Source organism: Vitis riparia, chromosome 6 (genome assembly GCF_004353265.1).
Source record: "Vitis riparia cultivar Riparia Gloire de Montpellier isolate 1030 chromosome 6, EGFV_Vit.rip_1.0, whole genome shotgun sequence".
In the NCBI taxonomy this organism is placed as follows: domain Eukaryota; kingdom Viridiplantae; phylum Streptophyta; class Magnoliopsida; order Vitales; family Vitaceae; genus Vitis; species Vitis riparia.
In genome coordinates, this window is record NC_048436.1 from 14926811 (window position 1) to 14951107 (window position 24297).

General features: G+C 37.3%; 1 pseudogene; it reads left to right on the plus strand.

The window, feature by feature from the left end:
* The first annotated feature begins 21633 nt into the window (after positions 1 to 21633).
* LOC117915946 lies at positions 21634 to 23857 on the plus strand (annotated as a pseudogene).
* Positions 23858 to 24297: the final 440 nt, after the last annotated feature.

Consider the following 24297-nt stretch of genomic DNA (forward strand, 5'->3'; position numbering starts at 1 on the left):
CTAACAGTATGAGGATGTCTTAAACAAACTGATGAAAGAGGAATGCCCTAAAAAAAATTGAAGGAAACGAGATGTCCTAAATAAACTTTGGGAAAAAAATGAAGTATGAATCTAAAATCAAAAACACCTAAAGCAAAAATAGGAAACAAGGAATATGGTTTGTAACAAAAAAAAAAAACACTGAAAAAAGAAAACCTAAAGAAGTGACTAGGATAATGAACTCAATGAGAAATGGGGCATGCCCTAGTGTAATGACTTGGAAATGGTCAACAAAAAGGGCAAATGACCATGAAGTCAATAAGAGATATGATAACCCTAAAAGGGGGTATGCCTCAGTAGAAGAGCGCTAAAGGAGTATGCCCCAGTATGACGATTCACAAGAATCAAGAAACATATCAAGTAATGAGAAAATCTACAAAAGAGTTGGTGAACTCAAAGATTGGAGTATGCCCTAGTGTAAGATAATGAGCAACAAAAGACACAGAATGTCACCATACAAGACACTGTATGATATGCTCAATGACAATGCAATGAAAACATATAGCCTCAATCAACAAATGCTCAAACATGACCATGCATCACAGAAACCAAAATAATAGTCCAAACAAATGTTGACCAAGACTCTAAGTCTAAAATGTAAGCAAGTCAAGACACGACATGTCAACTATCAACATGAAAACATTATCACAAATACATCAACAATCTAATAGGCTCTACCATCATGGAAGATGTTGAACCTAATGTTCAAAGGCATGTGAAAACCCGACTAAAAAAACTCAAGACTGATTTATATCCTTCTTTGATCAAAATAAGGACATAAAGTCATGTAGGATGATCAAATATGTGGGCTCAAAAGAAGACATGCAAGGGTCCGACAAGATAGATGCATGTATAATGGTATCAAAAATAGGATGTTTGGATGTCCAACAAAGGTAAGTAGGTAGCCAAATCAAACTAGGTGAGCTAAAAAGACTAATCTCAAAAATATCATAATCTTTATAATCCATCAAAAATAACAATCATAAACAGAAGGTCGAGTTTCAATGTCAAAAATTAGCAAAGTGGTTATGCCCTAGTATGAATACATCTTCTCAAAATGGGCATGCCTCAAATAGAACAAATACCTCCAAAATCAATCATCAATGAGTAAGGTATGCCCCAATATAAGCATATCAAATGAAATCTTTCTCCTATATCTCATGCTCCAATGTGAAAAAAAAAATGTTTGATCTCCTCTGATGAATGACATGACTCGAAATCCATCATCGATTAAGAGGAGTATGCCCTGACATAATGGTCATCTAAAAAATCAATCCCCAACCAAGAAAGGTTTGCCCTAATGCGATGTATCAAGCAGAATAGTTGCATATCCTATAAAAACTTTCTAAGATGGTTATGCCCTAGTGTAGGGTCATACCACAACTTCTGGTCTATCACAATCAAAATGCTCTTTGACCAATCTCAAATATCACCCATGTGAGAGCTATCAAACACAATACGTGATGTCATGGCCTCAGGATAGTCTTAAGACCTGGGACGTAACGTAGGCTAGGGTGATAGGATGAAAGAAACAAAAGAAAACTAGGCTCAAACACCCAATTATCAAATCCCATGTCATCGTGTATAAAATGCAATATGTACAGAAAATCTCATAAACCATAGATTTGAGGACGTCCAATATGAATATATTGGTGAGGAAGAAAGAATCTAAGATGAATATATCAATGATGAAAAAAAAGAAATAAAGAATATGAAACTGTTGATGAGATGTATAAGAATGATATGTGGAAAATATCAAACATGGAATTTAAATCAATATGAACGAAGAACAATGTAGACAAGGTGAATGAGATATCATGAGAAGAACAAATAGATCAAAGGAAAATGAATGAGCATTGATCTACTCAAATCAAGACATGAAGAATAGTCAAATAATCAACGTATAGACTGATGAAGGAGACAATAATTCGAAATCCCTAGGATGATGTCATTTGTCTTTCACACATAAGATACATAATGAGATAGGCACAAGAAGATGTGGGTCTCTGAAAGCTCACACATGAACTCTCATAAGAAACTGACTCAATGAAGCAAACCTTAATGACCAATATATACACTTAATGAAGAATGACATTGTATACATACATAAATACTTGCCCTTATTATTTATTTCTTTTTTTTTTCTTTTTTTTTTCTTTTACCCATGCATACTCGGAATATCAATAAAAGAGCTCATTTGAGAATACATAATGAAATGGATATACTCTCAAACAATGACGCATACAAACTCTTTTTGACAAAATGACCTTTTCAACTAAGGATTTCCAATCCAATGCCCATGAGATGGGAGTAGAAATGGATATGACCATCCTCCATGCACTAAAATGTGAAAAATCATTACTCAAAGCATGAAAAGAAACTTGATAACAAAGACAAAAAAATGGAATGAATGATATAAACAATGAGGTATGATGAAGAATGATGGTAGGACAATAAAAAAATAATGAAGAAGATGAGTCAATAAGTCCACGACTCATGAAACTCTCGAATAAAGCATATATACACAATAGGGCACCTATCCTGGTGCAAAAGGTGAGCAAGGCTATAAGAAAGAAAAGGCTATGATGCTCATGTGAGACTCAAAAGGCTTGCAACGATTCAGATGTCAATAAAAGTAATAGGGTGTGAGCTAAATAAAATAAAGGTCACCCATCCTACGACCACAGTCTCAAACATCTTTCTTTCAAGCCCTCAAATGATCAATACTAAGGATTGATGTCCATTTGATATAACTACATCAACCCTCTTAAATCATGCGTCAAACCCTACTCCAAATGCTTAATAATAATCTCAAAGATGATCTCCTCAAAGTAAAATAGACGATGATTTCATCTAACACAAGTGCTCATCGCAAACCAACTCTCATCATGCAAGATCAATCTTTATACTAATAGCGGAGTAAGTGACAATCCCATCAGACAATCGACCAATCCTCACATCATAAACCAACCAAAGGTCATAAGTCATTCATCGCCATACAATATCAATCTCGAGCTCAAACTCCTCACACTCTACTTGGTCAAATCAGAGATGGGATGTGCAAAGCTAGAACGATAGGGAATAGAAAGGTTGTGTAATGGTGTCAAGGGTGATACTATGTAGAGCTCATAATGGATGGATGACAAAACCAATGTGAGAGTGAGTAAGGCACTGCTCTGATCATAAGAAGATGGGTTATAGTCTCAAACTCCCTAAGTCAAATCTCTGGTCCTAGGCTAATGGGCTCAATATCCTCCATGATAGGTCAAACCTCAAGACCACAATGTGTAAGTGAATAGATGTCTCAAGTCAAAAGTACAACACATCATATGATGTATAGTTCTGTGATGACAATCTAAAACTAGATAAATGATAGAAACTCAAAGGTCATAAAGGTGTCTACTGTGAGATGACTACAAATATGACTAAAGAATTTTATCAATAATCTGGAAAATGAATAAAGTGTGAAAAGAACACTATAATGAGATTGATACTCCATCTATAACAAAATATCCATGATTCACTTTCAACCCAAGCTCCATAAAGAAAAATGATAAGGTGATAAATGTGAACCTCTAAAAAACATTGTGAATGTGAAAACATGTCTTTCACCTTTCTGGAATAAAAATATCAAGTTGAAAATATAATCAAGTGAGTCAACCAAAGAATGAAGTATCAAGCCCATGATAAGTGAAAAATGTAAAGGGGTGAACATAATCAATGAGCATATCCCAAAACGTCAAGCAGAAAGTGACAACAAACCGAAAGAATGTGTCAACTCAAGAAAAGAAGACTATCTAAAACCCTAAGGGAGAAAGTATTGTAGACACAAAAAAAAAAAAAAAAAAAAAACTAGGAGTCAACACTACAATGACAAAGGGTAGTCTAACTAATACTCAAACTCACACTAATCTCTGAGCATTCTCAACTAGAGACCAAAAAATGGAGTATTGGATCCAAGTTGTTACTAAAGTAGCCCCAAAAGTTCTCAGATGCACCCACGTGTAGGAAAAAAATCCTAATAAAAAGATCTAAGGATTAACCTACAAGGTCAAGACGACTCTAAAAAGAAAAAAAAATGGACTTTAAAGGATCCCTAGCAGAAGCAATTGTATCATGCCATGGTACGCAACCTCCTGCACACCTACGAAAAAACGGGAACATTTCCATGCAAGGTGGCCATCATTCCACACATGCACTATCTCACATCCTAAAGTGTTTTCTAATAGTGAAGGCTCTCACATCTCTCAGCACTCAGTGGTAATCTAAGGTGCACAGTGAATGGTGTGGGTGCATTCGAAAATCCTATCAAACTAAGCAAAAAGAAAACACATTGGTCACACAAATATCTTGAAATCTAGTTTTGGGCTATACAAGTCTTCAAATATCAAACTCCAATCAATATCAATGTGTCGACTTCCTCCAGAATGCTCCCAAACATAGATATAACCCATCACTAAACCCTACTCCGAATCACTAGCTTAGTCAAAGAGCAAACAAAGCAACAAGTCTCATATCAAATATGAGATCAAGGGAAACAAGATCAACCGAGACTAAAGAATTGGAGGTAATGGGATAGATGTGTGCATCACACAAACAAACAATACATGCATCATGCAAAAAAAGAGTAGTCATGCAACAGGTAGCCAAGTAAAGAACAGGTATATCATCCATAGCTACACACAAGCTAAGCAAGAAACAAGATAAGTATATAACAAGAATAAACAATATGTTGAGATAAACAAGATAATATATAATATAAATAAAAAATCAATCACGCCAATATGAACGAGATATACAAAAATGAGAATATACATGTCAAGGAGAGCAAGATAATCATACAACAAGAAGAGTCATATGTTAAAGCAAGCAATTGATGTAGTCAACATGTCATTATCACAAATGAATAATAATAACCAAACATGTATCATAGATAAACATATCAAAGCTCTGAACGTGTAATCAAAACCTGATTACTACTCAAAAAATGTTCTTTTATAGCTTGAAATTAATTGTTTTAAACACTTCTGAGTAGTAGTTAATATTTTTAACTCAATTGGCACATTAAGGAACCTAGCAAGGGTTACTAATTAGTTTTTGTCTAGTTTTGGTGTTTTTGGTAGCTTTTTTATCATTGAAACAAGCAAAGAATGAGGGAGAATTTTGTGCAATCCATGACAATGCAAGTTGAAGCTCAAATACATGAAGAATCCGAGTTTTGGAGCACTTCATAGCCCTTTTCCAAGCTTGGCAATAGGTTGTCAAGCCAATCAGAGATGCAAAAAAGAAAACCAAAGGAAGAAATCCAACATGTAGCAATTTCGCATGTCTATGCGAAGATTTCGCATAGCATGCGAAATCAAGAGGAGGAGCAGCTGTAGGACTGAGTGAAGGACAATTTCACACACCCTGCGAAACCACACCATACGAAATTTCGCATGGTCTGCGAAATCTTCTTGTGCACTGACTCCGTTAGATTTTTATCTCCAAATTTTTGTGTAAATTACTATTTTCTTCTTGTAATCATCCAATGATAGGATTTCTTGGTTAGGAACTATAAAGGGGGTTGGAAAGACCTCTCTATATGATATATCTTTTTGTATAATCTTTTGAAGATACGACACTTGTAATTCCCATAGGAAGAAATATATAAAGCCCTTGTTCTGCATTTTCTTCTCATTTTGTTTTCATTTTTATTTCTAGCCAAACAACCTTTGAGAATGATTTCTTAGAGAATGATGGCTAAGTTTTACATTTCTTGGAGTGATGGAAACTAGGTGAAGGACCCGGATGCAAATGTGGGAGTTTTTCTTGCTTTAAATGAAGGTAGTTGTTAACCATTAATGGTTTTTATTTCAAGGTTTAGCTTTAAATCCCTTAGAATCACCTTGAATGGCCAATACTTGGTAAGCTTTCCGGATTCTATGGATGCTTATTGCTAGATCCATGGATGTCCATTAGTTATCAAGTACGAGCCATTGGAAGGTGGTTCAAGGTGAGAATCACCTTGAATGGCCAATACTTGGTAAGCCTTCCGGATTCTATGGATGCTTATTGCTAGATCTATGGATGTTCATTAGTTATCAAGTACGAGCCATTGGAAGGTGGTTCAAGGTGAGGGTCTTTAGTGTTTGAAGCCAATAATGGGAATCAACTACCATTTTTCATGAACCCTTTGGATCAAATCGTAATTGCTAAATACAAAACCGGTTCGGGAGATAACCATTCTTTATGTTATTGTCCCCAATGCAAGGAGAAGATCCGGAATCTCCCCCTTTGCCTAAGGAACCCGATCCTAGTGACCTAAAGCTCCAAGAGACATTCTCTTTGTAGTTAACTTCAATTGCTATCTTTGCTTAATTTAAAATCAACTTTTTCAACCACAATTCCATTTTCTTTAAAAGCTATTTTTCATAAGGAAAAGCATTATTTCATTACCTTCACTAAAGTCACTTGCACTAAGAAAACCCATCCCTGTGGACAATCCTAGAGCCACTATACTATAGTAGCCATGCTACCCTAGTGTAAGGTGATTTAGGTTTTATAAATTTTGTTGATAACACCCGTCTGGCGCAAGAATCAAATGGCGCCACTGTCGGGGATGGTGCCAAAGTACATTGACATAAATTTTGGTGAACACTTGTGATCTTCATCACAAGTTTGGTGATTTTTCTTTTACTAATTCTTTTTCTTTGTCTCTATTTTAACTTATCTTTTATTTAGTTTTTAGCTAACCTTAATCTCTTCCTAGAATTGTATTTCTTTTATTTTCTTTGTTTTTGTTTCAGTGATCTCTAGTTGTGCATGCCCTATTGGATAAGAAATATTGAGGGAAGACTTGTGAAGATTGAAACTCCTCAAGAAACTGAGTTGGAAGTGTGCTTGAACATCATGGATGTTCCACCTGAAGACCATAATAGCCAACATGGTCAAGAGGATAATTTCAATGCATACCGATCCATGAGGGACCGCATGCATCCACTTCGTATGAGTGCACCTTCATGCATAGTGCCTCCCACTAAGCAGCTAGTAATCCGACCTCACATTGTGCCACTCCTACCTACTTTCCATGGGATGGAAAGTGAGAATCCCTACTCGCATATTAAGGAATTCGAGGAGGTTTGTAATACATTCCAAGAAGGAGGAGCTTCAATTAACTTGATGAGACTCAAGCTATTTCTTTTCACCTTGAAGGATAAGGCCAAGATTTGGCTCAATTCTCTAAGGCTAAGGAGTATCCGAACTTGGACTGATTTGCAAGTCGAGTTTCTCAAGAAGTTCTTCCCTACTCATAGGACCAATGGTTTGAAAAGGCAAATTTCGAACTTCTCAGCTAAAGAGAATGAGAAATTATATGAGTGCTGGGAGAGATAAATGGAAGCTATTAATGCTTGTCCTCACCATGGCTTTGACACATGGCTCTTAGTGAGAGATTTTTACGATGGTATGTCTTCTTCAATGAAGCAACTTCTAGAAACTATGTGTGGAGGAGACTTCATGAGTAAGAATCCAGAGGAAGCCATGGACTTTTTGAGTTATGTGACTGAAGTTTCAAGAGGATGGGATGAACCAAACGCTAGAGAGGTAGGAAGAATGAAGTCTCAACCTAATGCTAAAGATGGGATGTATGTTTTGAATGAAGACATTGACATGAAGCAAATGTTGCATCTATGGCAAGGAGATTGGAAGACCTAGAAATGAAGAAGGTACAAGAAGTGCAAGCCATTTCTGAGACATCAGTGCAAGCTATGCCTTGTTCCATTTGTCAGTCTTATGAGCACTTGGTGGAGGAGTGTCCTACCATTCCAGCAGTGAGAGAGATGTTTGGTGATCAAGCAAATGTTATTGGTCAATTCAAACCCAATAACAATGCCTCATATGGCAACACCTACAATTCAAATTAGAGGAACCATCTAAATCTCTCCTGAAAACCAAAGCCACCTCAGTACACACAACCTGCTCAAGCACCTCAGCAAGCCTCGAATCTTGAACAAGCTATTGTGAACCTTAGCAAGGTTGTGGGAGACTTTGTGGGAGATCAGAAGTCCATCAATGCTCAACTGAATCAGATAATTGACAGTGTGGAGAGTACATTGAACAAAATGATGGATGGGATGCAAAATGATATGTCTCAGAAGATAGACAATGTCCAGTATGCAATCTCAAGGCTTACCAACTTCAACACAGTACAAGAGAAAGGTGAGTTTCCTTCTCAACCTCATCAAAATCCTAAGAATATCCATGAAGTGGAGGCTCAAGAGGGAGAATCTTCAAAAGTGAGGGAAGTCAAAGCAGGTATCACCTTGAGGAGTGGTAAAGAGGTTGATCAGCCCACATCCAAGCCAAAGCATGATGAAGAGAGTGTAGTAGAAAAAGAAAAGAGTGAGGAAATTAAAGAAAAGAGAAAAGGGAAAAAAGTACAAAGAAAGATAACCATGATTCTAGTGTGGATGAAGAACCTGAGAGGAAAGTCATCAAGGAAGATATGATGAAGAAACACATGCCTCCATCTTTCCCCCCAAGCTTTGCATGGAAAAAAAAGAACCAATAATGCATCAGAAATTTTTGAAGTGTTGAGGCAAGTGAAGGTCAATATCCCTTTGCTAGACATGATCAAACAAGTGCCGACATATGCAAAATTCTTGAAGGACTTGTACATTGTAAAGAGAGGGTTGAATGTGAACAAGAAAGCCTTCTTAACTGAGCAAGTGAGTGCCATCATACAGTGCAAGTCTCTAGTGAAATACAAAGATCCGGGTTGCCCTACCATCTCAATGAGTATTGGAGGGACTTGTGTGAAGAAAGCTTTGTTGGACTTGGGAGCAAGTGTGAATTTGCTACCCTACTCTGTCTACAAGTAGTTCGGACTTGGAGAGTTAAAACCAACATCCATCACTCCATCTCTGGCAGATAGATCAGTGAAGATTCCAAGAGGGATTATCGAAGATGTCTTGGTTCAAGTTGACAAATTCTACTATCTAGTGGATTTTGTTGTTCTTAATACGGATCCAGTTGTCAAATGAACTAAGTATGTTCCCTATCATACTTGGAAGACCATTCCTAGCTACATCAAATGTAATCATCAATTATAGGAATGGAGTCATGCAACTCACATTTAGCAACATGACATTAGAGCTCAACATCTTCCATTTGTGCAAGAAGCATATCCATCCAAAAGAAGAAGAAGGTCCAGAGGAAGTATGCATAATTGACACTTTAGTGGAGGAGCATTGTGATAAGAGAATGCAGGAGGATTTGATTGAGAGTCTTGGGGATCTTGATGAAGGGTTACCTGAACCCTCAGATTTGCTTGCTACCCTGTCTCCTTGGAGGAGGAGAGAAGAAATTCTACCCTTATTCAATGAGGAGGAGATATAAAGAGCTGCTAAGGAGGAGCCCCCAAAGTTTATTCTTAAGCAGTGACCCACAGAGTTAAAGTATGCATACTTGGAAGAAGACAAACAGTGCTCTGTTGTTATATCTTTAGCTCTTACCATTCATCAGGAGGATTGTCTACTTGAAGTCCTTAGAAGATGTAAGAAGGCAATAGGGTGGCAAATTTCTAATTTGAAATGGATCAGCCCTTTAGTTTGCACCCATCATATTTACATGGAGGATGAAGCTAAGCCAGTTTGTCAACCTTAGAGAAGGTTGAACCCTCACATGCAAGAGGTGGCGCGAGCTGAAGTTCTTAAGTTGCTTCAGGCCGGTATTATCTACCCTCTATCAGATAACCTATGGATGAATCCTACTCAAGTTGTGCCAAATAAGTCTAGGATCACAGTGGTGCAAAATGATAAGGGAGAAGATCTCTCTACACGCCTCACTACAGGTTGGAGAGTATGTATCGATTATAGGATATTAAATGCAATGACAAGGAATGACCATTTCCCGTTGCCCTTTATTGATCAGGTGCTTAAGAGGGTCTCTGGGCATCCTTTTTATTGTTTCTTGGATGGCTACTCCAAGTACTTTCAGATAGAAATTGATGTTAAAGACTAGGAGAAGACTACTTTCACGTGCCCATTTGGCACCAATGCATACAGGAAAATGTCTTTCGGCTTATGCAATGCACCCACAACTTTCCAAAAATGCTTGTTAAGCATTTTCAGTGATATGGTGGAGCGTATTATGGAAGTCTTTATGGATGATATCACCATATATGGAAATGCATTGGATGAATGCTTGGTCAACTTAGAAGCTATTCTGAACCGATGCATTGAGAAAGACTTAGTGTTTAATTGGGAGAAATGACATTTCATGGTACAACAAGGGATTGTCCTTGGGCACATCATCTTCAAGCAAGGCATTGAAGTTGACAAAGCAAAGGTTGAACTCATTGTCAAGTTGCCATCCCCAACAAATGTCAAAGGAGTAAGGCAATTCCTTGGCCATGCCGGGTTCTATAGGAGGTTTATAAAGGATTTCTCTAAGCTTGCAAGGCCTTTTTGTGAACTATTGGTGAATGATGCTAAATTCATATGAGATGATAGATGCCAAAGGAATTTTGAAGAATTGAAGTTATTTCTGACAACCGCACCAATAGTGAGGGCTCCCAACTGGCAACTGCCCTTTGAGGTAATGTGTGATGCCAGTGACTTTGCCATAGGAGTTGTTCTTGGGCAAAGAGAAGATGGAAAACCCTATGTGATCTACTACACGAGCAAGACATTGAATGAGGCGCAAAGAAACTACACAACCATCGAGAAAGAATTGTTAGCTGTAGTTTTTGCCTTTAATAAGTTTCGTGCTTACTTGGTGGGGTCCTTCATTGTGGTTTTCACTGATCACTCTACTTTGAAGTATCTGTTGACTAAGAAAAATGCTAAAGCAAGGCTAATTAGATGAATCCTCTTGCTTCAAGAGTTCAATCTCCAGATCAAATACAAGAAATAAGTGGAGAATGTGGTAGCAGACCACCTTTCAAGGCTAGCTATCGCACATAATTCCCATGGTTTGCCCATTAATGATGATTTTCCAGAGGAGTCTCTCATGTTGATGGAAGTTGCTCCTTGGTATGCTCACATTGCTAACTACCTAGTCACAGGAGAAGTTCCAAGTGAGTGGAAAGCACAAGATAAGAAGTACTTCTTGCAAAAATTCATGCCTACTATTGGGAAGAGTCATTTCTATTCAAGTATTGTGCGAATCAGATAATAAGAAAGTGTGTTCCTAAAGAAGAACAACAAGGGATCCTCGGCCATTGCCATGAAAATGCATGTGGAGGCCACTTTGCTTCTCAAAAGACAACCATGAGAGTGTTGCAATCAGATTTCTATTGGCCATCAATTTTCAAAGATGCCCACACCATGTGCAAGAGTTGTGATTGATGCCAGAGGGTTGGGAAGTTGACATGCGGGAACATGATGCCTTTGAACCCCATTTTGATAGTTGATCTTTTTTATGCTTGGGGCATTGACTTCATGGAACCATTCCCTATGTCTTTTACCTACTCTTACATCTTGGTGTGAGTAGATTATGTTTCTAAGTGGGTTGAGGCAGTCCCATGCAAGCACAATGACCATAGAGTGGTTCTCAAGTTTCTCAAGGAGAACATCTTCTCAAGATTTGGGGTGCCCAAAGCCATAATTAGTGATGGGGGTACTCATTTTTACAACGAGCCTTTTGAAACTCTCCTAGCCAAGTATGGGGTAAAGCATAAGGTAGCTAAACCTTACCACCCTCAAACTAGTGGGCAAGTTGATTTAGCAAACCGGGAAATTAAAAACATAAAGATGAAAATGGTGAACACGAACAAAAAAGATTGGTCTGCCAAGCTCCTTGATTCACTATGGGCATATAGAACAACTTACAAGACCATTCTTGGGATGTCTCCTTATCGCCTAGTCTATGGCAAAGCATGTCATCTCCCTATGGAATTGGAATACAAGGCTTGGTGGGCAATCAAAAAGCTCAACATGGATTTGAGCAGAGTTGGGATGAAGAGGTTCTTATACCTCAATGAGTTGAAGGAATTGAGAAATGATGCCTACATCAATTCAAAAATTGCAAAAGAGAGATTGAAGAGGTGGCATGATCAGTTGGTTTCCCGTAAAGATTTTCAAAAGAGACAAAGAGTCTTGCTATATGACTCTAAGCTCCACATTTTTCTAGGCAAGCTGAAATCAAGGTGGATAGGTCCTTTTACCATTCACCAAGTGCATTCAAATGGAGTAATGGAACTACTCAACTCCAACAGCACCAGTAGCCTCTTTGTGGAGCCTTTTTCTCGTGACAAGGAGGAATTCATCCTCCTTGATCCACATCAAGCTTGACAAGACCAGTTTTTGGTTGAACTTAGTCTTTCTAAAGACTATCAAGTCCATATATTTTTGTTTTATTTTTTATTTGAGAGTTTTCTTGTATTGTAACTTGTTCTGATTTTGATTTCTCGCTTTAATTTCATTTTGGTATGATTTAACTTAGGTTTTTGATGATCAATTTCAGGGGGGACTTCAAAGCAGTTGGGTATGTCCTTAAAGATTCTTAGCAGAGGAAAAGCCCTGAAGAAAAAAATTCACCAAGGCATTTCGCACACCTTTGTGAAAATTTCGCAGGGTATGCGAAACCCTTCTCAAATAGTAAGGTCATCATCTACTGCCAGTTTTGAGCCCTTTAAATTCCATTTCGCACACCCAACACCAATTCGCACACTGTGCAGAAATCTAAGGGGTTTGCTAATTTTAAATTGACTGTGCGAAAATCTAAGGGGTCTGCGAACCCATTTCGCATGCCCAACGCTGTGCGAAACACCCTTGCGAATTTATTTTTAAATACCTCCCAAACCCTAACTCCCTCATGTTTCCCTCTTTTCGCAAGCACCCTCCCATCGTGAATCTGTCTACCACCTTGCAACCTCTTCATAGTGTCACCTCGTGCCTCTGTTCTGGTTCCACCCTCTGTTCACACACCCCTCCCCCCCTCGCATCTCACTCCTTCATCCCTCTCTCATTCAACACCTCTCTTCGAGCACGGACCTAAGGCTCATTTTTCCATTTCCATATGGCACGAACCCGAGAGGCCCTTGCTGCCCCTTCGTAGAGTTGCACTCCGAGGCAGAGAGCCTCCTCTGCTCGGGTTCCTTGTGATTCGCCACCACAGAGGCCCCACAGATTCCCTCTTTTGAGGATGGAATGCCCACTAGTTCCTCTTCTGCTCCTCAGCGCAGGTATGAGACTAAGAGACCAGCTACTACACAAGGGGCGACTACTTCGCGCCCTCAGAGTTCAGTACGGCGCCCTCCTGCCAAGAGGGCCAGGACTTCAGGCCCAGGCAAGTCATCCAGAGCTTCACAACCTGAGCCTCATGTTGCTACACATGTTTGAGCTCCTGCAAATTCTGAGCTTTCTTTCGATATGTCACCGGGGTCTATTATCAGACACCTGATGCTCACAGCACCGCCCATTGAGGGCAACTCAGATTGCAGATCGAGACCTTTCCACTCAGAGTTCTATTTTGATCAGGAGGCCTTCCAATAGAAGCTTGAGCTCCGAGACTTTTATGGCCTATTGCAGAGATACTATATTGAGCAGCTTATGACTCCTCGTGAGTTCTTTTATCCCAGAGTAGCATTAAACTTTTACCAGTCCATGACTACTCGTGGCATCCCGAGTCCTACCTCGATTCACTTCACCATTGATGGACGTCATGGTATCCTCGAGGCCAGAGATATTGCAGAGGCTCTACAGATTCCTTTCGAGCTAGTTGATCCATCTGCTTTTCACCAGTGGTCCCCAGTATTTCAGAGGGACATGGTCCGCATTTTATCCAGGGGGACCTCTACAGATTGGATCTTTCTTCAAAAAGAGCTTCCACCTGGGATGCTTCTCATAGATGTGGTGCTACGCTCCAACCTCTTTCCCCTACAGCATTTGGTATAGAGGCGATGAGCTATCTTAGATGCTTTATTCCGCATATCAAAGGGCTTCTATTTTGGCCAACACCACTTGATCATGGCCTCACTCGTCCAATTTGAGGAGAAGGTCCATAGGAAGAAGCTTCAGAGAGAGGACGCCATTACATTGCTATTCCCGAGGTTGCTTTGCCAGATCTTGGAGCATATGGGTTTTCCTACTGAGCCTCAGCACGAGCGCCGCCGCATTTGTTTAAAACGTTTCACTCTTGACAAATGGAATCAATTGGCGGGCTATTTTGCACCTCTAAGAGCCCATCCCATGGTAGCACCTCCACAGCCCCCACAGACGGAGCAGGCGCAATCTACTCTAGTACCTACAAAGCAGGGCGAGCTTCCGACAAAGACTATTCCACCTGCCTCTGCATCACCTACTTTAGTACCACCAGTACCCATGATTAAGGTTGTTTCTGCTGCTCCCCCTTTGACTCCTATTGTTCCATCTGTTGCTCCTACTACATTCGAGCCTTCCATCACCATCTCTGCTTCGAAGTTTTGCAGCCTTGTAGCTACTTTGCAAACATTGTCCACCACACACACCGCTCTCTTCCAGTAGATGATTGAGATGCATTCCCAGCAGAACCGGCAGACTGCTATACTTCGCCAAATCCAGCAGCACTTGGGTCTTCTGTCTCCACTTCAGCCTAACCTTCTTACATCATCAGAGCCTTTAGCTCCAGTTGAGCATACTATTCCAACTAAGGACACTACCACAGCAAAGATCCAGATCCCGCCACCTCATGAGGCCACCACAGATGCCATTGCTTCAGTTGATCCTCAGGATGAGCCTCAAACAATTGACACAGTCATAGCTACACCTAAGAATGCATCATCTCCACCTGAGGTTCCCACTACTTGATCATAGGACATATCTTTATCTTATTATATTTACATATTATATTAATGGAGATTGTTCCTTGTTTTGATGCTTTATATTTTGGGATTAGATGTATTACCTGATGATATCTCATATTGTACTTTCTCATATTAATATATAGACATCATTTTTTATTCTACTTGGCATTTTTCTATTTCCTCTACTCATTATTCTTTTGTTTTTTGACTCATGTGGTTTCTCCTATACGATTTAGACTCCATTTCACTCAGGAGGTACCACTTCCTCCCTTTATTTTCAATTGCTCTTGACACATTGAGGGCAATGTTGATCTTGGTTGGGGGGAGAGTTGAAGAAGGAAGTATTGTTAATAATGTTAGGTTAATTTGTTAATTTAGTTACTTTTTACTTAATTTTAAAAGTTTTTACTCTACTCTTGATGGTTATTAAGGAAAAATTCTCAAAATGAAATGGGAGAAATTGAGTTCTTGCCTTTTTACTTGAATCTTAGAGTTTGTATTATGCTTATTGAGGTTGATGAATTATTGAAACTCCTATTGAATTCAACCTTATTTCTTCCACTTTAATCTTACCACACACTATGCACATTAGGTTCCGGTTATAAGATGAAAAACTATCTCACCCCTTGAACTTAGGAAAATTTCGACTTGGTACCTTTGATCTCGTTTTAATAGTGTTGGGACACCTTATAAAAGGCCAATGAGCCTTCAAAAAAAAAGAACAAAGTGTTTCACTTGCCTTGAAACCCGAGCAAGGTTTGAGAGATATATGGTGAAAGTCTTTAAAACCCGATGCCCTATGCCTTTATTGGTTGGGAGTCACCGACCTCAATGCTCGTTACAAGGGTGAATAGGTGGAGTTTAACATATTGTAGGTGCTTGGGTATTGAATTTCAATCTCAAAAATCCGGGGTGAAATATGAGGAGTTAGTGGTTGAAAGATCCCTAAATCTTGATGCCCTAAACCTTGATTGGTTGGGAGTCATCGATGGATCCCCGTTACATGGACACTTTAGAAAACAATACCAGCATTGCACTCCTACAATGAAAAATAAAATGTGAAATAAAATAGGTGTGTTCTTAGCCTATTTGAGGTTGGTTAGTTTGCTAAGGTTTTAGAAATAACTAGGTTGGGGGGAGAGAATAGTTCGACATACTATAATCAGAAACTAATAAGCTTAACACTTAGATTTTTGTGGAAGAGTAAGGATTGGACCTTTGGGAGTGGAAATTCTTTTGATGCTTAAATTTGCATAATGCTTACTCTTTATAAATTGTGATTAAGCAAGATATTTGATGACTCTTGTTGAAGGTTGGGTTTTGCCTCTTTAATGTTCCATGAAAGAGTATGATCCACATCATGCCACTTGAAAATTTTTTGGAGTGATTAGCATGATTCTGTAAATTATTTTACTGTCTATTTTTCTTTATCTCTTCTTCATTACTAAGGGACTAGCAATGTGTCGGTTAGGGGAAGTGATTACAACTCAAAAAGTGTTCTTTTATAGCTTGAAATTAACTGTTTTAAACACTTTTGAGTAGTAGTTAATAATTTTTAACTCAATTGGCACATTAAGGAACCTAGCAAAGGTTACTAATCAGTTTTTGGCTAGTTTTGGTGTTTTTGGTAGCTTTTTTATCATTGAAACAAGCAAAGAATGAGGGAGAATTTTGTGCAATCCATGGCAATGCAAGTTGAAGCTCAAATACATGAAGAATCCGAGTTTTGGAGCACTTCATAGCCCTTTTCCAAGCTTGGCAATAGGTTGTCAAGCCAATCAAATATGCAAGGAAGAAAACCAGAGGAAGAAATCCAACATGTAGAAATTTCACATGTAATGCAAAGATTTCGCATAGCATGCGAAATCAAGAGAAGGAGTAGCTGCAGGACTGAGTGAAGGACAATTTCGCACACCCTGCGAAACCACACCATGCGAAATTTTGCATGGTCTGTGAAATCTTCCTGTGCACCGACTCCGTTAGATTTTTATCTCTAGATTTTTGTGTAAATTACTATTTTCTCATTGTAATCAACCAATGATAGGATTTCTTGGTTAAGAACTATAAAGGGAGGTTGGAAAGATCTCTCTATACAACATTTTTTTTGTATAATCTTTTGAAAATATGACACTTGTAATTCCCGTAGGAAGAAATATACAGAGCCCTTGTTCTGTCTTTCCTTCTCATTTTGTTTTCATTTTTCTTTCTAGCCAAACAACCTCTGAGAATGATTTTTCAGGGAATGAGTGGCTAAGTTTTATGTTTCTTGGAGTGATGGAAACTAGGTGAAGGACCCGAATGCAAAGGTGGGAGTTTTCCTTGCTTTAAATGAAGGTAGTTGTTAACCATTAATGGTTTTTATTTCAAGGTTTAGCTTTAAATCCCTTAGAATCACCTTGAATGGCCAATACTTGGTAAGTTTTCCGGATTTTATGGATGTTTATTACTAGATCCATGGATGTCCATTAGTTATCAAGTACGAGCCATTGGCAGGTGGTTCAAGGTGAGAATCACCTTGAATGGCCAATACTTGGTAAGCTTTCCGAATTCTATGGATACTTATTGCTAGATCTATGGATGTTCATTAGTTATCAAATACGAGCCATTGGAAGGTGGTTCAAGGTGAGGGTCTTTAGTGTTTGAAGCCATTAATGGGAAGCAACTACCATTTTTCATGAACCCTTTGGATCAAATTGTAATTGCTAAATACAAAACCGGTTCGGGAGATAACCATCCTTTATATTATTGTCCTCAATGCGAGGAAAAGATCCAGAATCTCCCCATTTGCCTAAGGAACCCGATCCTAGTGACCTAAAACTCCAAGAGACATTCTCTTTGTAGTTAACTTCAATTGCTATTTTTTCTTAACTTAAAATCAACTTTTTCAACCACAATTCTATTTTCTTTAAAAGCTAATTTTCATAAGGAAAAGCACTATTTCATTACCTTCACTAAAGTCACTTGTACGAAGAAAACCCATCCCTATGGACGATCCTAGAGCCAGTATACTATAGTAGTCATGCTACCCTAGTGTAAGGTGATTTAGGTTTTATAAATTTTGTTGATAACACTCATCTGGCGCAAGAATCAAATGGTGTCGTTGCTGGGGACGAATCAACACCCAATCATACAAAGACACATAGAGAAGGGTATCCACTGATCGACCAATCAAATGTCACATTTCCCTCAACTCGAGTTCAAGTTTGACCCTCTAAACATCCCTAATAGAGTCACCATTTTGTGGACCTGCATTTTTCACATGTGTTCCCACTCGACGACGAGACTCGCTTTTTATTTATTTATGAAATTTTTATTTTTAGAAAAAGACTTGGAGTTGCCACTTATTTTTGTTTTATTTTTAAATGGAAAACAAAATAAAAAAGAAAACTTTGTGTGACTCCTTATTTGGAAAAAACATATATGCAAAAATCAAGTCAGATTTCGGGGTCAGGTTACTTATTAAGAAGGTACGGTGATGAGTCGTAGCACCCTCTAAGCCTGTATGCATACCGTCTCTACTAAATTAATCAAAAGAATTATGACAATTAATTAAATAATTATGTATACCAAGAAAAATAATCACATAAATGAGTATGTACAAGTCATGGTGAAAATCAATATACATAAAAATAATGATAAAATCTTATTACAAGACTGCACAAAATAAATGACAAAAAAATTATACAAAATGATTTATTGAACCAAAAAAAAATATTTCAAAAGAATTAGCTTTCAAGAAATTTCAAAGAATTTTGTTTAAAATAATTTTGAAATAATGATTTCAATTTAATTATTTATAATAAAAAATTATAATATGTACTCATTTTCTCCCATGAAATTCCATACTCCATGTGTCATAAATTTGTACTCAGCTAGTAGAATTGCAAAATGGGCCCAAGTAAAATCAAAAATAATTTTTAACAATTAAAAGCTTATCCTTAAATCTAAATTTATGGATAAAAATACAAAAATATGAAATTTTATACAAATAAATGAAACCAAAATATTAAAAAGAACAAATCAAAACAATATGATATGATTGATTCCACATTGAAGGGTTTACTCTAAGGTGCTATATTCTTAATATTAATAACAAAATTTTGTGCACCATGTAATTTTATATTGAAGATGCTCAAAATCTTCGTGAATAAAAATGAGTTTATTTCTTTCAAGGCAAGATATAATGAGGGATTTTTTTTGAAGGAGAGGACTCCACTCTCTAGGTTTGGAAAAAAACTATTTATATTCTCTTTGATTAGGAAACTTCTCGGAAATCAAAACAATATGATATGATTGATTCCACATTGAAGGGTTTACTCTAAGGTGCTATATTCTTAATATTAATAACAAAATTTTGTGCACCATGTAATTTTATATTGAAGATGCTCAAAATCTTCGTGAATAAAAATGAGTTTATTTCTTTCAAGGCAAGATATAATGAGGGATTTTTTTTGAAGGAGAGGACTCCACTCTCTAGGTTTGGAAAAAAACTATTTATATTCTCTTTGATTAGGAAACTTCTCGGAAGTTACCTTTTTTTGTTTGTTTATTATCGGCAGGCTCTTGCACAAAGGTGGCGTTTGTTTTTTTGGCTTAATTCTAAATAGAACTTATATTTAACTTAATACTAAATAGTGATTAATAGTATTAAGTATTAAGTTGTTTGTTTTTTTAATATTTTATTTCTATTAAGTATTAAGTTGTTTGTTTTTTTATATACTAAAAATCAATATCTTAATATTTTAATGTATTAAAAAAATATAAATTTAACGTATTTCTAAAAAGTTCAAAATAATAAAATTGTTATAGTAAATAATTTATCATTATCATTCTTACAAAATATAATTAATATATTTATTTTTTATGTAATTAAAATAAAATATTTAAACTTAATAATCTAAAAAATAATAGATTGATAAAACCTGAAAAATAAATTTTGGATAGAAAACAATTTATTAAGAATTTTTTTTGTAAATACGTAATTATTTAAAAACAATTAAGGTGTTTTAAAACTTTATTTGAGAGTGTTATTATCAACAATGGAAATAATAAATAATATTGAAAAAATAAATAATTTTTTTTTTAACTTTTACCTTCATGAAGAATAATAACAAAAAAAAAAAAAAACTATTTTGTATATTTGAGAATAATTAAAAACTGTTCTTAAAAATTATTTTAAAAAATTCCTATATTTTAAAACAATCTCAAATTAAACACCCTTCTATCCTTAACTACTAAACTAGGAATCTCCAATGTCTCTTTATTTTTTTCCCCTTTTTGGAGCCGTAATTATTGTTTTTCAATTTCTTTAGATTGGATTGCTAAGGTTACCATCTTCAATCTCAAATTAATTTAATAACTTCAAATTATTTCATCGCATCTTAGATTCTTAAACCAAGGCCTTCAAAATTTGGAAGAAACGTGACTAGGGCGAGCTATTTCCAAGATTACTTCCTATCCGAGCCAAGGTTGGGACTAGCACGGATTTGCAGCCAAATAAGGACCTTAAGGTTTTACAAGGGTTTCACTCACAGAATGCGCCATTGCTACTGTCGGTGACCTCTTCTGCCAAAAATCATGAATTTCAGGTTTCAAAACCTCCTGGGAGCTCCATACAGAGGTGGAAACGTCGCCTCTTTGAACAAAACTCTCCTCATCTCTTCCGTTGGCAACCGTATCTCCGTCATCGATCTCCTAAAATCCCAAACCCAAACTCTCCCTACATAGTCCTCCTCCAACATCGCTCGCATCGTCATCTCTCCTGACGGCAATTTCCTCCTCGCTGTTGCAGAGAGCTACAAGGGATGGGTGGGTAGGTTTGGGCATCGGGTTGCAATCGTATATGGTAAAGGTTTAAAAAATTGGCTTTTTCTAAATAGAAAAAGTCAAATATTTTAGCTTTTTCTATTTAGTTAAAAATTTTAAAAATTCAGTAATAAGTCATCAAAAATTTAAAAAACAAACAACCTAANTTCTAAAAGCAAATTGTTTTCAGCAAAAAGCAAAAAAAAAAAACAAACGCCACCAAAGTCAAAGTTTGAATGAGATGTGATACCAAGCAATTTGTTCACACTTTGTACATGATTTTTAGTGCCGCCCTTAACAGGTCATGGCACCAGCCGCCCCTCACCTGAGATATTGTCCAACCACCCTACAGTAACATTATTATAAGGGAATCAAAGCGGATAATCAGCACGTAACAATGTCATCAATCCTATATAAACCCTTCAAAAATTACGATATATGCACATTCATATGCTAATTCTCTCCCACAAATGGTTAAAACTATTCTTATTTGACTTAATTTTTGAAAAGATGTATCCGAACCACCCATTCGAATATTCTTTTGTATAGAAAGAAAATCTATTTGATTTCTAAATATAACTAAACAAATTCTTCAAGAGATACGAAATAAAGAATAAGTCTACCTAACTTCAATGAAACTAAACGGATTTGACTCCGATTAACTTAATATCTATAAATAGGAGGGTAGTGCTTTGGTATGATATGCTTTTTCTCGGCTTCATATTTCCCCCAAACATAATTAACGTTGGTAGGTATACCAAACTTGCCGGCCACCAACCTTTAGAAAGCATGGTATTTTTTATTTTGTTAGACTCCTAAACTCAGTCTTATTAATGGACTGTAGTTTTGATCAGGAATCGTATTCGTAATCAAGGATTTAATGGTTTGACCCGTTACTGGATGACAAGGTTAACCAGTGAAGGTTGAATTGTTCTATCGTACGGGCAATTTCTGCTAATGCTCCATTATATAAGCCCTTTTTAGCAAAATGATTACAGACTACATTACTAAACCGGAAACATGCCTTCCGACAACATGGGATGGTCCAGATCACCCCACGTGGTGGCCATGCCACACCCCGCAAGAGGCCACCTCAACCCCATGATGAACTTCTGCAAGTTGCTAGCTTCAAGAAGAGATGACGTACTCATCACCTTCGTCGTCACGGAGGAGTGGCTGGGGTTCATCGGCTCCGATATCAAGCCGGATAACATCCGCTTCGCACGATTCCCAACATCATCCCCTCTGAGCGAGTTCGCGCAGCTGATCTGTCCGGGTTTTACGAAGCTGTCATGACGAAGATGGAAGATCCGTTTGACAGCTCCTGAATCGGCTTGAGCCTCCGGTTACCACAATAGTAGCAGACACATTTTTATTCTGGGCGGTCGGCGTCGGGAATCGCAGGAATATCCCGGTAGCCTCGTTCTTTCCGATGTCGGCGACGTTGTTTTCCATGTTCCACCATGTGGATCTTCTTGCGCAAAACGGCCATCACCCGATTGATATATCAGGTGGGTAACCACGCATATTCTCCAAAGCAGTCCTTTAACACCAATTTTTATTTTATTTTTTTAAACATTGCACACTTTTTTACAATTTTAATTTAATTTTTAATATTTTTTAAAAAGAAAAACAATACTATATTTGATAAATTATTCTTTACTTTTTAAAATGACCACTTTACAACAAAAATTGTACTTTTAGGTGGGTATATGGTCACATCCCATGCCAAATAGGAAGATAGGAAAATAAAAACATTTAATTATTGTTTAGAATATTTATATAAAAAATAATGTAATTAATGCCTAAAATTTATTCTAAAATATAACATATTTTAAGAATAAATTCTTAAAAAATAAATTTCTGTCTAAACCTTGTTTGGTATCTCGAATTTGTTCTACTATTTTAAAGTTCAATTTTCAAACATCGCATAAGGGACAAATTTTACTTGTTTTAATTTGCATGTCATCTTGCTTGAAATTCAACGCTTGGAATATTATGATTTTTGAGAATTTAACTTTCAAACCTAATTATTTCCTACAAACAACGCAAAATTGCTGTAACTATTCCCCAAAACTGATTTTTTTTTTTAAAAAGAGGGTTTGAAAAATTGCCAAATAGCCCAAGTTTCTTATGGATCTGATACATTCTTCATTGCTGCATTGAGATAGAAAGGGGAGATGAGCGCGTGGACTACATCCCTGGACTTTCTTCAACCCTCATAGCAGATTTTCCACCATTACTCCACAACCACAACCCAGTCTTGGCTCGAATCGTACAAGCATTTTCATGCCTGCCCAGAGCTCACTGTCTTCTGCTCACTTCCGTCTATGAGCTAGAAGCCCAAGTCATCGACGCTTTGAAATCAATATTCTCATCCCCCATATACCCCATTGGCCCTGTAATACCTTATTTCAAACTCGGAGATAGTTCCTCTGTAACTACTGGTTCTGACAACCTCAACTACCTCCAATGGCTGGACTCCCAACCTTGTCACTCGGTGTTGTACATCTCCTTTGGAAGCGTTCTTTCGGTTTCGAGTGCACAGACGGATGAAATTGCAGCTGGGTTGCGCGACAGCGGTGTTAGGTTTCTGTGGGTGGCGCGTGGAGAAGCTTCTTGGCTCAGAGAGGTGTGTGGTGAGATGGGGTTGGTAGTGCCCTGGTGTGATCAATTGAAGGTGCTGTCACATTCTTCTGTAGGCGGATTCTGGACGCATTGTGGGTGGAACTCCACCGTGGAAGGCCTTTTTTCTGGGCTTCCTTTTCTGACTTTCCCGATAGCACTTGATCAATTTTCAAACAGTAGGGCAGCTGTGGAGGATTGGAAGATCGGGTGGAGGGTGAAGAGACAGGCGGGAGTGGAAACTTTGGTGCCGAGAGAAGAGATTGCCGAACTTTTGAAGAGATTCATGGATTTGGAAAGCCATGAGGGAAAAGAAATGAGGAGAAGAGCAAGAAAAGTTCAGAAGATCTGTGAAGAAGCAACTGCAAATGGTGGATCCTCGGAAACCAATATGGATGCTTTTACAAGAGAAATCACACAACTCCTCCTCCCCAGCCATGAAGAGATTTGAACTGCTTAATTATCAAAGCTTGCTTTATTACCTTGGAAATATTTCATGGCTGACTAATTCCCAACCATCTCTGCTCTTAAACATTTAAATGGCGGGATGTTTTCTTTTGTCCTATTATATTCACTTTCGAAATAATAATTAAGAAAATAATTTGATAGAATTTAATTACATTGTCTTCATGCCATTGTCCCATCCAAAATTTTTAATTTTTATGATTAATTTTAAAATTTTAAGTTAATAAGACACATTCTGGACCCATATTTTTCAAGTGCATCACCACTCGACAACGAGACTCATTTTTTATTTATTTGTGAAAAAATTGATTTTTAGAAAAAGATTTGGAGTTACTACCTATTTTTGTTTTATTTTAAAAGAAAAACAAAATAAGAAAGAAAACCCTGTGTGACTCTTTATTTAAAAAAGACATGTCCGTAAAAATCAAGTCTAACTTCGGGAGTCATGCTACTTATTGGAAAGATACGGTGGTGAGTCATACCACTTTCTAAGCTCGTATACATACGATCTCTATTAAACGAATCAAGAGAATTGTAACAATTAATTAATTAATTATGGATACTAAAAAAATAATCACACAAATGAGTATGTACAA